Genomic DNA, 14,151 nt, shown 5'->3' on the forward strand with positions numbered 1-14,151 from the left:
CAGAAGAGGGGTAACCAGCCACTCTCTTGAAACGTGATCGGGCACGGTCCCATATTCATGACACCAGTATTATTGCTTATGTGACAGAGGAGTCCCACAGTCTTGTTACTTGTGTCGGCATAAAATGCTCCATGACTGAATTGGATACAATCGCAGGTCTCTCTTGCACTTCCTGAGAATGTGCATCAAGCACAAACTCAAAGGAAGCATGCATTCTGCGGCGATGAGGTCGTTATATGCTCATCGCTCCTTCCCTCCTTAAAGATCTGGCGTCTAATTGAGAAATTGCTGAAGTAAGTGCCTATGTACAGAGCTGTCTTTGTGCACTTAAGTCCAATGGGAACTGTGCTTGGGTCAGTGTACTTTACAACTCCAGGTCGTCAGTCTCCTCAGCCAGGGCCTGCATTTGAATCCTGGACCCAGAGATATAACAACACTGGCATTGCACTTTGTCCCAAAGTTTGACTACGTAAGTAACCTCTGAAGTGTATGTTTGCATATAATAGAGACTTTGTTTTTAGCATTTGCAGTATCTGGGACAGGACAGGAAATGATTAAATTGACCGCACCTGGCCAATAAGCTGAATTTCCCATTACGCAATGCAGCAAGATGTGATACACTACTTCCTGTTTAACATTCACCAGGAAAAACACTATGCGGCGAGTTCAGGTCAAGATCAACAGTAACGCTGGACGGAAAGCTCAGAGGGATAGTAACTAGGAGGATGGGGTGTCCGGAATAGGGGACCGTGCATATTATTCATCGCGAAGCCTGGAAACTTGGCTCAGTGCTCAGCATCACATTGACGGAGATCATTTTAGTGGAAAGCGCAAGCAGCAAAAATTAAATTAAAACAGAAAACGTTGGGAATGGACAGCGGCACCTGAGGGAGGAAGACGGTCACACCCAAAATGTACAGGAAAAACTGCAGGAAGGAAACTGTTGGTATTTCTCATGATCCTATGCGGAGCCTATATTGCTTGTGCAAATGCTGATTGACCTAAACTCCATTACTCATATTCTCTGTTTGTATTTGATCATGTTTGCATGTGTGCTCAAACCACATTATAGTCAGCTGAGGACCAATTGGTGTAAAGGATTGAATTGATAAAGGGTGGCACGGTGACACAGTGGTCAGCAGTGATGCCTCACAGCTCCAAGGTCCCAGGTTCAATTTCAGCCTCGGGTGACTGTCTGTGTGGAGTTTGCACTTTCTCCCCGTGTCTGCGTGGGTTTCCTCCGGATGCGCCGGTTTCCTCCCACAGCCCAAAGATGTGCGGGTTGGGTGGATTGGCCATACTAATTTCCCCCTTAGCGTCCAAAAGGTTAGGTGGTTCTACTGGGTTGCGGGGATAGGGTGGAGGATTGGGTAAGTAGGGTGTTCTTTCCAAGGGCCGGTGCAGACTCGATGGGTCGAATGGCCTCCTTCTGCACTGCAGGAATTCTATGATTTGTGCTTGCATCTGTGTCTTTTTAAAATATGTTCATTTCGAAGCAATATTGAATGCTTGGTTAGAACGTATCTCCGTGGGTTTCCTCTGGATGCTCCGGTTTCCTCCCACATGTCCCGAAAGACTTGCTTGTTAGGTGATTTGGGCCCCGTGATTCAGGGATGCAGACCTGGGGAGGTTCCACGATGCCGTGGAGGCCAGGAGGGATGTCCTGTTCCCCCGAGGGTCCCAGAGGGTGAACTACAGGGCAGCCCCTGCCGCCTGCTGGAGCGGGCTGGTTGCATTGCAAACTGTTTGGTGCCTGGTGTGGTTCTCGTTTTCAACCTCTCCAGGCCTTGTTTCGCGAGAGCACAAAGTCCAGAAAGACGTGCTGTTAGGTGAATTGGATATTCTGAATTCTCCCTCTGTGTACCCGAATAGGCGCCGGAGTGTGGCGACTAGAGGATCTTCACAGTAACCTCATTGCAGTGTTAATGTAAGCACACTTGTGACAAGAATAGATTATTACTAATAAAAATTATTATTAAAACAGTGAGGATTAAACATTCTTAAGGTGGTTGATACAATGAGAACCTTTTTGCAAGAATTTTATTCCTTATTTCTACCACCCCGTTTCCCACCCATTCCAACTCCAGGTTTATTCTCACATTAATGTCACAGGAAACTCTACAGTGCAAATATGCAAACAATTTACAACAGGCAGCCGCTGTTAAACAGAGAACAGAATAACTACTGTTAATACATGAATCCAATTAACCTGGCCTCAATTAAACTTGAAGCCAGGAGCTGACAAATTCAAAAAGATTTGCATTTTTTTATTGTGCAGGCTTGCTGCCACCTTGTGGCAGACACAAGGCTTTGCATGGTGCTGATCTGACAATTGAGAAACAGCCTGAAACATTCAAGCGAGAAAAGACACCAAGCATGGTCCACAGGGCAACATTAGCGGTGAGTATTTCATGGTCCAGGTTTAATGAAACATATTGTTAACCCGGATGGTGCGAGGGGAAAACAAAACAGAACAACCAAGTCATTTGTGTTCGAGAAAAACGTCTATTAATGCTTGGCATTGTTTTATGCACAAATTACATAGAAAGAGGCTATTCTGCCTAACAGCTTTAGGCTCTACACAAGCCTCATTCCCAACTTGCCTGAAAATGACCCAATATTCCTTTCTCGCTCAGGTATTTTTGTAGCTTCTCTTTAAATCCTTACAATCCTGAACTGGTTTCATAAATCCTTAAGCTCTTACACTCTGGGCAAGGATTAAAGACCTTGATTAATACGGGGATCAGGGGTTATGGGGAGAAGGCAGGAGAATGGGGATGAGGAAATATCAGCCATGATTGAATGGTGGAGCAGACTCGATGGGCCGAGTGGCCTAATTCTGCTCCTATGTCTTATGGTCTTATAGAGACAGGGACATTCAGGAAATTCTGGCTTGGGAGCCAAAAATACTTCTCACGGTGAAAGGTTGGGTAAATCAAAGGTGCCAGTGAACATGTTGCTTTATTCAGCTAACCAAAATAAGGCTAAAAAGCTAAAATGTCGCAGATGCTGGAAGATCTGAAATGAAACTCAGGAAATGCTACAAATACCCAGCAGGCCAGTAAGCTTCCATGGAGAAAGGAGACAAGTTACTACTTCAGAAGGGTGTGCAGACAGTGCAGTTGCAGCATTAACTTGATTGTTGGAATACTGGCTGGCTGTCACAAGACCCATATTCATATGAAGCCAGAGGGCTGAACTTCTGCCAGGGAAGAGAAAGGTTACGAAAATCTGGACTGGGCCAGCCGGTGGGAAAGGGGCTTGGCACCACTCCAAGTGTGTGCTGGCGTCATCCCTGCGCATGAGCAGAGGGAATCGCTTCCGCACCGGGGATGGCAGAGGACCATGGCCTCTGGTGCGGCACAGGCCCGCCCGTGGATTGGTGGGCCCCGACCGCGGGTCAGGCCACCGTGGGGGCACCTCCCGGGGCCAGATGCCCCCGTGACCCCCCAAGAACCCCAGAGCCCACCTGCGCCGCCAGGTCCCACCGGTAAGGGACCTACTCTAATTTACGCCGGCGGGACCGGCAAAGAACAGGCATGACTTCGGCCCATCGCGGGCCGGAGAATTCGGGCAGCCCCGGGGCCCATTGAGTCGCGCAGGACCCCGCCATTCTCCGAGGCGGGCGCGTGACTCACACCGAGGCAATTTAGGAGGACAGCGGGGGCAGGATTCACGCCGACCCCCGGCGATTCTCCCACCTGGCGGGGGGGTCGGAGAATACCGCCCAGGGTGTGTTTTAGTTTCATTTTGGAGAGCTGGATAGCTGCAGGAAAAGCAAGCAGCTGTATAAGGATCTCTCTCTGCAAATTAAAGACTGTCTCCAGATCAATTGTGTGATTTCAAAGTGCTGACTGCTCTGAGTAGTGAATTGAAACCAGGGACAGGATTCTCCCCTACCCGGCGGGACGGGGGATCCCGGTGGGACTGAGTGGCGTGAACCACTCCGGCGTCGGGCCGACACAAAGGTGCGGAATCCTCCGCACCTTCAGGGGTTAGGCCCGCTCCGGAGTGGATTCTGACCCGCCGGCCGGCGGGAAAGGGGCTTGGCGCCACGCCAACCTGTGCCGAAGGGCCTTGGCCAGCGCAAGTCGGCGCATGCACAGGAGTGCCAGCGCATGCTGGCGTCATCCCCGCATATGCGGGCAGCACGGTGGCACAGTGGTTAGCATTGCTGCCTACGGCACTGAGGACCCGGGTTCGAATCCCGGCTCTGGGTCACTGTCCGTGAGGAATTTGCACATTCTCCCCGTGTCTGCGTGGGTTTCACCCCCACAACCCAAAGATGTGCAGGATAGGTGGATTGGCCACGCTAAATTGCCCCTTAATTGGAAAAAAATAATTGGGTTCTCTAAAATTAACTAAACCCAAAAAACAAAAATCCCCGCACATGCGCAGAGGGAATCGGTTCCGCACCGGGAATGGCGGAAGACCACGGCCACCGGTGCGGAACAATAATGTGCCCCCACGGCACAGGCCCGCCCGCAGAATGGTGGGCCCCGACCGCGGGCCAGGCCACCGTGGGGGTACCTCCCAGGGCCAGACCCCCCCCGTGACCCCCCTAAGAACCCCGCAGCCCGCCCACGCCACCAGGTCCCACCGGTATGGGAACTACTCTAATTTACGCCGGCGGGACCGGCAAAAAAAGGCCGGACTTCGGCCCATCTTGGGCCGGAGAATTCGGGCAGCCCCGAGACCCATTGAGTCGCGCGGGACCCCGCCATTCTCTGAGGCGGGCGGTGCAACTCACGCCGGGGCAATTTTTTTGGGGGGCGGGATAATTAGGAGGACGGCGGGGGCGGGATTCACGCCGGCTCTTGCCGATATTCCCACCCGGCGGGGGGTCGGAGAATCCAGCCCCAGATCTCTGTATTAAAAAGGGTCTTTTGTCTGATGGACGTTAATAAGGAAATATTAAGGTTTACTTATAGAATATTGTATCTGTGGAGAGGAGTGGCGTTGATAGTTGTTAAGAGGTTTACTGTGGGTTTGTAAAGTGTTAACTGGTTTCATAAATAAACATTGTTTACTTTAAAAGTACTGTAGATTTCTGTTGCATCACACTGCAGAGTAGGCCCATGTGTTTCCCCATAACCACAATCTATTCAAAGTTGTGGGTCAGGTGAACTCCATGATACACTTTGGGGCTCTCCAAACCCTGGCCCATAACATGTATGACTTATCCAAAATATCGTCATCATTCGCTTCCAAAATGAAAACTCCGCCCCCTCAATTATACTCTACATTGTCCAATACTCATTTCCGTATGTCAAAGTTAGTGCATTGTAGCATTCCAGTATCCTCAGCTTTGGTTTACTGGCTAATTATGAGTTGATCATAATTTCTTTCATTTTTTGATATGATTCTTCGTTCATACAAATCCTTCATCTTATACATTGTTTGCACTTTCTGTCTGACCTTAACACACTTCCCAGATGTCAAATTTTGTCCAACCATGTAACCTTTTCATTTTTCACTGTGATTTTAAATCCTGGTATGGTATGGACGAAACTGGACATTTTGTTTTGGTAAATCTAACTTCAACCATTTGTTCTCACTTTTGACCGCAATTCTATCCAAAGTCTTTTGCAGTTTCTCTTCAGAGTCAGCAATAAGAACGTTAACAATCCAGGAAAGTCTTCAATCTCTCTCAGAATATTCTCACTAAACAAGTTGAATATATTAGGGGAGAAAGCCCCTTCTTTTAATCTTCACAAAATCACTGAGATCATTCTCAAATGCAATTTGTTCCCAATAAAGATTTCTTATCACTCTAATATCCTTTCTGCAAGGTCAGGATAATCTACCATGCTCAAAATCTTTTAGTTGATGAGGAATGCTGAGGTGCAGGTTGACATAATAATGGAAGCTTGGCTTAATTTGTCTCATTTGTAATCATAGCCATATTTCTCCAATGGGTATGGGCCACAAATAGAAATTAAAATGTTGCATAAGACCAATCCTTTTGTACCTCTTAAGAGAGACCAGCCTAGATCAGACAACGTGGGGCCAGGGAAAATGAGGTAAGAGCAGACTGGGACAACCTAAATCATGGCACAAAATACCACAATACAAAATAGCTCAGGATCACATTTTGATAATCGGATGTTCCCTTCTTCCGCATAAATTATTGCATCATTGATCTCTCACTATCATTGGAGTCACTCAATAGTAATCGAGGTCAGGACATCTCGTTGACTCCTTCCCTCTTCATGACCCAGGGGTCCTGGGTTCATTATCTCAACTGAGATTAACTAGCTCATTTTGTCTCTGCTGCATAGGATGCACTTAGTTACTGAAATACTGGGCAGATTCTATACGTGAACTGCGTGAATATCATCTGATTTTCACAAAAGAATTGGTTCACAAATCTCTGAATCATGGGTTGAAGGGTTAGTCCATCTCACCTGTCAATTATGGATGGCTTATTAGGGAACCAAATGAGGTCCTAACGCGCTGCCTCTCAGCCAGAAGCTCTGGGTTTGAATCCAGGACTTGATGGCCATGGAATCTGTGTACATAATATGCCCTTGATTATCAGCCTGTAAATCCTTCCAAAATGTCTATGCCAGCTGGTTAGAGTTGTAGAGTCTCCGGGTCAACTAATCTTGATGTGGAGGGAAACCCCAAATATAGCCTACGGCAGCAGGTTAGCAAGCTGTTCCAGAAAAAGCTAGCTACAGAAACAGTTATAAGCATGTGCTTTGTCTGGCTCATGTGGAATTAGAAACGGGTAGATCCCAAAGTGGAATTAAGTCAAAGAAGGAATCTGAAACAAAGCTATAGGGCGCGATTTTCCGCTCCCCACGCCAGGTGGGAGAATCGCGGGAGGGCCGGGCGACTCATGACACGCCGCCCTGGCACCCCCCGCGATTCTCCCACACCCCACTCGGAGAATCGCCCCTTGCCGTTTTTCACGGCGACCGCCGATTCTCCGGCCCGGATGGGCCGAGCGGCCTGACGCTCCCAACCTGTTCACGCCGGCGGCAAACACACCTGGTCGCTGCCATCGTGAACATGGCGGCAAAGGTTCGTTTGTGGCTTGTGGGGGGCGGAGAGGGGAGTGAGCACCACAGCCGTGCTCAGGAGGGGACTGGCCCGCGATCGGTGCCCACCGATCGTCGGGCCGGCGTCTCCAAGGGACGCACTCTTTCCCCTCCATCGCCCCGCAAGATCAAGCTGCCACGTCTTGCGGGGCAGCGGAGGGGAAGACGGCAACCGCGCATGCGCGGGTTGGAGCCGGCCAACCTGCGCATGCGCGGCTGATGTCACTTAGGCGCCGTCGTCGCGTCATTCTCGGAATGCCTAGTTTCTCACAATGCCACTGCTAGACCCCTTGGGGGGGGGGGGGGGGGGGGGGAATAGGGTGCGAGGAGCGGACACCGACGCCGTTGTGAAACTCGGCCGAGTTCACGACGGCCTTCCCGATGCCGCGCGGGAGCGGAGAATCGCGCCCTTAGTAGTCGATAGATCAAAGTAACACTTGGGGAAATATTCACTCCAACTTAATGCCCTGGCAACTTATGTATGCTTCGAGCAAGCCAACAAAAGTGTTAATATCCTCTGCTTTACAATTATCATTTTCTAATTGATATTTCGGTCTGTATTTACCCGTCAGCATTTAAACAACCAAACAGCAAGTTTAAAAAAATTATTACACCACCTAATATTTACTTCAGAGTTTCGTCTCCACCATGTTTCTGTTTTAACTGGAATATTGAGCAGACAATTCAAAGTCTCTGATTGATTTCCAATAACAATGATGTCTGCTCCACAATGAAAATCAATTAACTTAAAAGACCAGCCCTCTAATTCTGCTCCTAAACTGACAGCGAAAACTGCAGTCAAAATGTTAACGTACTTTTCATGGTCCAATATAGGTCAGGATTCCAGCGTGAAGCAATGGGGAGGAAATGGCAACATATGACACAGCACAGATGCAACCCATGGGATCAGCTAATAGTCAATGTAATTTATATAATTTATACCAGGTGCCAGCAATGCCGCAAACAATGAACATAGTATGATGCTTCTCAGGAAGTATTTAAAATAATTTTTAATGTGTTGGGGGCTGGCTCAGGGTGATTGGTGATGTGGCACTACCGCAATCAGATATTCAATTTTCCACAAATTCGCCTCTCCTGAAGGTGTTGACTCCTTCCTGAAATGTGGATACCAGCAGTCCTCCGGTTCCTCACCCAGATAGTGAGTGTTGACAGACGATTTAACTGAGTTCAGAGAGGATCACAGTGTAGCTGTCTGCGCCCAATGTTTCTCTCACACACAGTCTTACTCTCACACACACATTCACAAGGGACGCATTGCAGGATCAGAAGCAAGAACCCCCATTTTGATTTTTATATCATCAGTTTCGAGGAATTGAAGCCAATTATAGCACTTGTTTTTCTTATCCCATCTGAGATTAGCTTACAACAAGTAAAAATGAGATCGACCCTGGCACCTTGATCAAAATGGCACATTTAATCACCGAATAAAAGATACCTCCAGGCTTTCCTTAAAAGGACACCACCTTTGTTGCATGGGATTACATAGAAGCTACAACAGATATAAGGGATTCAGCCAAGCTGATCTATGCCAGTGTTTATTCCATATGAGCCTGCTCCCACCTTAAACTTGTCTCGTGTACTTCACTCACTTTTAATCAAATGGAATCTACATTTGGAGAAAAATGGAGGAATGAATTTTTATTTTACATGACCCCTCATCCTCAGGATGTTATAAAATGCTTTTTAAAAGTTTAACCAGGATGCGAGCATCACTGGCAAGGCCATAACTATCCTCCAGAAGATGGTGGTGGGTCTTCCTCCAGAACCATTAGTCTGTATGGTGAAGGTACCCCCACAGTGCTGGTAGGTAACATGTTCAAGGATTTTGACACAGTAAAACTGTACCACTAATAAATTATGTCTGAAATGAAGTCACTGCTTTGTGTAAACAGATGCAATGGAGGATTTGAGCAGAGAAAGGCCCTAAAATCAGCAATGAGATCAAGGGCCAGTTAATCTAAATTTAATATTGCTGACGGAAAGCAGGATGTTGAATAGGGCATTAGAACTCCCATATCCTCTTCTGATCTTTTGTATAACACTTCTTCAGTACTCCACAGAAGTGTCAGCAGGAAGCCAGACTGAACAACCACGTACATCCATCAGTGAGATATCACACGTGGACAAGACCGACTGGCACATTGATTGCTTGCAAAGGACAGAAGTTCCACAGTTTCAAAGGGAAATCGAGACACAACCTCGTAATAGTGTATATTATATTTTAGACATTTAACTTTATTCATTCATGAGATGTGGGTGCCGCTGAAGTCAGTAATTATGTCCATTCTTATACAACTACATGACTTGCTGGGCCATTTAAGAGAGCAGTTAAGGGTTCACAATGCCCTGTATGTCCAAAATCACATGTGGACAAGACCAGGTAAGGACAAACATTTCCATTACTAAAAAGGGTATTCATGAACGAGATGTGTTTTTACACCAATCCAGCAGCTTCATGGACTGAGGTAATTTTTTTATTCCAGATTTATTTAATTAGCATGAGTCGCGCATATTCTTTTCCATTCTCTTCTCATCGATATTAGTACTTGTATTCAACTGTATGTAAATGGAGGGCATTTACTAAGGATTCAATTGTGCTCCATAAATAAGAAGAGGCAAAAACTGTAGTGGTTTGGAAGTATTTGATTGTAATATGCATCTCTGTAAATAAATACTTTTAAAGTATATAAAGATTGGCTCCGGTTCTATCCTTCACCACCTGGCTTTCTGGATTAGAGCAGCAGATACTCGTCAAAGAGAAAGTGCAGGAATTTTATGAAGCAGCCTACCTTTGCCATTGTAGCTCCAGTGGAGATGAGAAGTTCATCACCAGCATCGGTGACAATACCAGCACAGCCACAGGACGCTGTGGTGTGATGTTTCCTTGTTTTTGTTACATTTCTGCTGTTTGCAAACTGGTGAATCCTGTTTTAAAATGGGAGGAATAAGGTCACATCTTTTTATCACATCTGGATCTGTTTGAATCAACCAGGATGATGCAATCCAAATCATTTGAGCTCCTGAATTTATTTTAAGGCTCTTACAATAACTGGGGGTAGAGCATTTGTTATTATTTTCAGGATAGCTTACCCAGAATTGGCCAAACCAATGCAAAAATGAGGAATTTCAAGTGCCGGTTATATCAAGCACAAATCGAGTTTCTGCAATCTTTGGTGCTAGTTTCAAAAAATCTAATTGAAAGCTGGCTAAATTGACAAAACTGGCCATGCCCATAAGTCAATTTAATTAGCGTGGTAAGTTTCTGCAAATTGTGCCCTTTTACGGGCCTTCAAGGAGGCTCTTGACATTATTTTTATTTAGGTGCAAGGTCATCAAAGGCATCTTTTAAAAGCTTTCCAAAATTAACAGATCATTAATTTGCGAAGATTCTGACTACAGTTCATCAATGAAGTTAACAAATGGTTGTGTACAGATTTTTTGAAATCTCTTTCTCCTTGACTTAAATCAGGTCACTCGAAGATGGTGGTTGCGAAATTGGTTAAAAATTATTATTTTTGTGATAGACCCATCTCATCTGTGTTAATCAGAATGCACCAGGTTACTCCTCTTGAATATCTCGAGGAATATTTTGTGCATTAAAAAATAATGTCAACACAGCGGCATGGCTTCATAGAGCCAGGGACCCGCGTTCCATTCCCGGCTTGGATCACTGCCTGTGCGAAGTCTGCGCGTTCTGCCCGTGTCTGCGTGGGTTTCCTCCGGATCCCTCCCACAAACTCCCGAAAGACATGCTTGTTAGGTGAATTGGACATTCTGAATTCTCCCTCTGTGTACCCAAACAGGCGCCGGAATGTGGCGATTTGTGCATTTTCAGTAACTGCATTGCAGTGTTAATGTAAGCCTACTTGTGACACTAATAAAGATTATTATTATTATTAATGGCAAAAGAACCTGAAACAACTTGATGAAACTTTTTTTTTAGGTGTTTTACTCAGCAAGTTGTTGTGATCCAGAATGTACTGCCTGAAGGGGTTGAGGGAACAGATTCAATAGGACCACTCAAAAGAGAGTTGGATAAATTCTTGGAGAGATAATTTTTGCAGGGCCATGTGGTAAGAACAGCACACTGCGATTAAGTAGTTAGCCCTACCAAAATTGATCTAGCACAAGCACAATGGGCCAAATGGCCTTCTTGTGTGCGTTTTCATTCTATGATTCCGTTGCTCAAAAACAGGGTTTTCTACTGTGGAACTGCTGAATGTCTCCTATGAACCCAGATTGGTCAACACTGCTCTGAAGGTTTGCCGTAATGTGCTAATTCATGGAAGATTTTAGAATTGCTGATATGCAAATGGGTCCAAGCGGAAACTTGAGCAAAAACATTCAAATCAGAAAAATGGCCAAATTTTGAGGGCAATTTATACTGGGATCACCAGAGTGGAAACTCCATTCCTAGATGATTGTCGAATCTCCAAAATTAAAATGCACAACAGGTAAGAACAGTTGGAAAGGGGGTCATTACTAATGTATTACTAACATACACCACCCAGATCTCCAGAGTGCAACATATTGCTGAAACATCAGTGTAGCACTGTGGGTGTGCTGCGGGTTGAAGGGGTGTAGTCTTTCAGAGACACTACATTGAGGTGTCTTCCCAGGGGTCCCGTAAGGAAAGTTCACATCTCTTATGTACTCATTTCCCTTTCCGTCCCTGTTGTGAGACTCTTCTGAGGCACTCTCAGCATGACATGCCTTTTTGCGAGCGATCCTCCTGCCTTAATTTTCACTCTCACCTGTCTCCCAGCGGCATCCCGCTCATTTGGGACAGGGAGCTGAGTGACAGCATACAGGAAAAGGCTGGAGAGTTAAAACCACCTGGGTCCCTTTAACTCCTCAGGTTGTGAGGTGGATGGGATTGAAACTTTGCCACCTCCACAACAACCAGCATCCCAGAATCTTCCTGTACATAATCATTCTTAAACTATCTAAACTGAGATTGAATGGACATGTTAACCTGCTTGTGGACGGTAGAGCCAGGGATTAAATGAACAAGTTTACCTGTTCCTGAGTGGAAGAACCAGGGCTTTAATGGAGTCAAGTTGGTTATATTAGATTATCAGTGAAAACATTTCTACAAAATGCTTCACCACAGGAACAGCTAACATTTAACGAGAACAATACTGCAACAGTGACTCAAATAACCACTTACCATAACAGGCCTACATATCATAAATCAAAAGTCACCTGATGCCCCCAGATGAATGTCCCCTACTTGACAATGCCACGGTGGAACAGTGATTAGCACTGCTGCCTCACAGGACCAAGGACCGGATTCAATTCCGGCCTTGGGTGACTATGTGGAGTTTGCATGTTCCCCTGTGTCTGTGTGGGTTTCCTCCAGGTGTTTTGGTTTCCTCCCACAGTCCAAAGTTGTGCAGGTTAGGAGGATTGGCCAGGATAAATTGCCCATTAGTGTCCAGGGATGTGCACGTTAGGTGGGGTTATGGGATTACAGGGATAGGATGGGGGAAGTGGGATTAACATCGTGAATCTCCACTGCACCCTCCAGCGCCAGTACGTCCTTTCTCAGGTAAGGAGAGAAAACTGAACACAATTATCCAGGTGTGGCCAATGTCTGAAGCACTTGAGGAAAATGTTTTTCCCCTCCATCAAGCACTGTTTCGGAGATTAACGGGACTGAGGAGCCAAAGCGGGGAGAATCTGGGGGTACCGGGGTTGTGTAGTGGGGGGAGACCAGTGGTGCTGAGGAGGCGCTGTAATTAAAACATATATCTACACTTTCATTACCACCATCAAATAAGATATGCGAAGGAGTCAAGCAAAACCTAGCTGTCGTTGAGCAGAACTCGGACCTCAAGGCACGTGTCTACAGTTTTGAACATCAAAGCGAGGAGATCATGGCTTTACCAGCAATGCACCAGTTGCTAGGCCTCTCCTCTGACTTTGCCATCAGACCCATGCCTCAGCCAGGAGAGCAAGTGCCCATCACAGCCCAAGGCCAAGGTCAGGTTGCACTTTGTGCAGTCTGTGGCTAACGCCCTCATTCCGCCACTGACCACAAGATGTTGGACTCTGCCTTTCCATGCAGCCTAAACCCATTACACATAACTGTCCTTATATTAACAGCCATAAACAAAAAATATCTGGAACTTTACAAATATTCGTTTGAATATGGATTCTGTGAGTGGTGGTATATTATGCAATTATTGTTTCATTTGATCAGGTTATTTTCAGTTTTCTTTCTCTCTCGCGGCAAAGGCACTCATACATATTGTCATACAATGGTGCATCATGTGGCCTTAGGCCATGAGCGCCATAGAGGAAATTTAACTGGGGAAGAAATGACAGCCCATCTGACCGAAAGTCTACTCCCCATTCGGATCTACCTTCACAACCTCAGGAGCCAATTGTAGAGCTTTGCTATCTCCCCTTGATGTGATTAACTTGGCTCAGACAAAGAGTTGAATCTGGACATTTCTGTCCACTGTAACTTTTACTCAGCAAGCTACTTAATTACCTTTTTGACAGAGTGCTCTGTTTAAACATTCACAACCCATAGTCAATTCCTAAGATAAATCTGTGGAACATTACTATTCCACACACACAGGGGGCGCGATTCTCCGCTCCCACGCCGGGTGGGAGAATCGTGGGAGGGCCGCTCTGGCACCCCCCGCGATTCTCCCACCCACCCCAAAATGGCGACACGCCGCTCGGAGAATTGCTGGTCGCCGTGATTCTCCAGCACGGATGGACCGAGCGGCCTGCCGTTCCCGACCTGTTCACACCGGCGGCAACCACACCTGGTCGCTGCCGGCGTGAACATGGCGTAAAAGGTGAGTTTGGGGCCTGTGGGGGGCGGAGAGGGGATCGAGCACCATGGCCGTGCTCAGGAGGGGACTGGCCCGCGATCGGTGCCCACCGATCGTCGGGCCGGCGTCTCCAAGGGACACCCCCGGGGAGGGGGTGGGGGGGAGAATAGGGGGCGAGGAGCGGCCTCCGACGCCGTCGTGAAAAACTCTGGGTTTCACGACGGCGTCGGGTGTTGCGGAGAATTCCGCCCAGGATATCCACAGTTAAAAGAAAGAGACAGATTGATGCAAGA

At 46.8% G+C, this 14,151-nt stretch overlaps 1 long non-coding RNA gene across 1 annotated transcript; it reads left to right on the forward strand.

Moving 5' to 3' along the window:
* Positions 1–285: 285 nt before the first annotated feature.
* LOC119964162 lies at positions 286–9,618 on the forward strand. Its single transcript, XR_005460264.1, has 3 exons — positions 286–469; positions 2,279–2,400; positions 9,118–9,618. It is a non-coding gene; the product is annotated as an uncharacterized LOC119964162 (long non-coding RNA).
* The last annotated feature ends 4,533 nt before the right edge of the window (positions 9,619–14,151 follow it).

This window comes from Scyliorhinus canicula, chromosome 4 (assembly GCF_902713615.1).
Source record: "Scyliorhinus canicula chromosome 4, sScyCan1.1, whole genome shotgun sequence".
Taxonomy (NCBI): Eukaryota; Metazoa; Chordata; class Chondrichthyes; order Carcharhiniformes; family Scyliorhinidae; genus Scyliorhinus; species Scyliorhinus canicula.